The sequence below is a fragment of the Schistocerca piceifrons genome, chromosome X (genome assembly GCF_021461385.2).
Source record: "Schistocerca piceifrons isolate TAMUIC-IGC-003096 chromosome X, iqSchPice1.1, whole genome shotgun sequence".
Classification (NCBI taxonomy): domain Eukaryota; kingdom Metazoa; phylum Arthropoda; class Insecta; order Orthoptera; family Acrididae; genus Schistocerca; species Schistocerca piceifrons.
In genome coordinates, this window is record NC_060149.1 from 536,234,622 (window position 1) to 536,237,188 (window position 2,567).

Genomic DNA, 2,567 nt, shown 5'->3' on the forward strand with positions numbered 1-2,567 from the left:
GAGAACCTGGCACCTACTGCTATTGTTTTGTACCCACAAGCAGACGTTAAATGACACTTTGTGCGTCAGTAACAAGATGACAGCATGTTTGATGGGAAACAACCCTACAGAAAGTTCTGAAGGCCTACTGACTAAAAGACTGATCCCCAAAAATGGTCTCGAAGACATGTTAACTATCACTTTTTTTTTTTCTTTTTAACCGGAGCTAGGAGTGGAATGTTTGGACTTGAAATAATGGGATGCAGAATTCTCTGCTGACTGTTTCATTCACAAGTAACGAAGTGAGGACATGTTTAGAATTGAAATTCAAGGATATCCACTTCAGTGAAGACGATTTGAACCCTGTATATTACTAGGTTAGCTGAGTAATGTCAAATGTTAGATACCGATTTTTGTCCTCAGCAGCGAGTTGTTTGGACCTCAAATGACGATGTTAATTATTGTTACTTGGCCGGAATGAGAACCTGGCACCTACTGCTATTGTTTTGTACCCACAAGCAGACGTTAAATGACACTTTGTGCGTCAGTAACAAGATGACAACATGTTTGATGGGAAACAACCCTACAGAAAGTTCTGAAGGCCTACTGACTAAAAGACTGATCCCCAAAAATGGTCTCGAAGACATGTTAACTATCAGTTTTTTTTTTCTTTTTAACCGGAGCTAGGAGTGGAATGTTTGGACTTGAAATAATGGGATGCAGAATTCTCTGCTGACTGTTTCATTCACAAGTAACGAAGTGAGGACATGTTTAGAATTGAAATTCAAGGATATCCACTTCAGTGAAGACGATTTGAACCCTGTATATTGCTAGGTTAGCTGAGTAATGTCAAATGTTAGATACCGATTTTTGTCCTCAGCAGCGAGTTGTTTGGACCTCAAGTGACGATGTAAATTATTGTTACTTGGCCGGAATGAGAACCTGGCACCTACTGCTATTGTTTTGTACCCACAAGCAGACGTTAAATGACACTTTGTGCGTCAGTAACAAGATGACAGCATGTTTGATGGGAAACAACCCTACAGAAAGTTCTGAATGCCTACTGACTAAAAGACTGATCCCCAAAAATGGTCTCGAAGACATGTTAACTATCAGTTTTTTTTTTTCTTTTTAACCGGAGCTAGGAGTGGAATGTTTGGACTTGAAATAATGGGATGCAGAATTCTCTGCTGACTGGGAGACGAACCCAGCATATATCGTCATTCTTGACTACAATCGAAGAGATGTTCACAGTCGACTTCTTTTTCGCTAGTAGCTAGGAGTGGAATGTTTCAACTTGAAGTGACGCACTGAAAAGTTTGAACTTCTAAGTATGTGATGAAAAGGTCAGTGTCTAGCTGGGAGTTGTAGCTGGCGTCTGTTACTACTGTTGACATCACATACTGTACACGTTAAAAATGAAAATTATTTTTCATCAGTACTTCTGTGTGCACATGCTAGGGGCTTGAAATGAAATCGTGATGTAATGATCGAATCATGACAGGTTGCCAGAATTAGGAAAATAATCTGAGTATGATATTAGTTGTAACCCTTCAAACTTAGCTTGAGGCATTCAGTTTCAGCAATATTCGTCATTCAAATAAGAGGTTACATATATTAAGAAACTGCTGTTTTCTCACTCACCCCTCAAAAGCCAGTCAAGGCAGACTTATAGGTCAGCAATCAGATTTCCTATCTCAGATGACTGATAACATGTAGCGATACCATGTGAGTGAGAATTGTATTATGTTAAACTTGTACACTAAGAAGGCCTTGCAAAGCTTGTATGTACATACGTCTGGGCTAAGGGTAATGATTTCATCATACATATGTCTATGTGTACCTATATCTGTATGTCAATTTCATTGTGACGAATCCTCGAACCTAAGAGTCTGATTAGAGTAATAGAATCTGGCACCTACATGGTTTGTGGTCTGTAGTACCAACTGTTGCTGTGTATAACCCAATTGTAAGAAGCTTATAAGCTGGATAGCTATTTGTTCTGGTAATTGGATGGAGAATAAAGTAGGCTACATCTATATTTTACGCTTACTGAAGTTGTAATTACGAGTCAGAGCGCTTCTGCATGTTCATTGCAAACATGTGAAGAAGCAAAAAAAGCATACCAGTATGCTAACCCAGAGTATTATTTCCTCTTTCATCACCATATCTACCAAATTTGTCTAGCATCCAAGTCTTCCTGTACTGTCTCCAACCACAGAGATCTGAAAAATCTCGGCCATTTCATTCTTTTACGCAGCCACCTTTGTAACATGAAAAGAATGAAACTTCCTGGCCGATTAACTCTGTGTGCCGGACCGAGACTCGAACTCGGGACCTTTGCCTTTCACGGGCAAGTGCTCTACCAGCTGAGCTATCCAAGCACGACTGACGCCCCGTCCTCACAGGTTTACTTCCGCCAGTACCTCGCCTCCTACCTTCCAAACTTTACAGAAGCTCTCCTGCGAACCTTGCAGAACTAGCACTCCTGAAAGAAAGGATATTGGGGAGACATGGCTTAGCCAAAGCCTGGGGGCTGTGTACTTGCCCGCGAAAGGCAAAGGTCCCGAGTTCGAGTCTCGGTCTGG

The 2,567-nt window shown here is 41.0% G+C and overlaps 1 non-coding gene across 1 annotated transcript; it reads right to left on the reverse strand.

Moving 5' to 3' along the window:
* Positions 1-2,289: 2,289 nt before the first annotated feature.
* Positions 2,290-2,364, reverse strand: Trnas-uga. Its single transcript has one exon. It is a non-coding gene; the product is annotated as a tRNA-Ser (tRNA).
* Between the last annotated feature and the right edge of the window lie 203 nt (positions 2,365-2,567).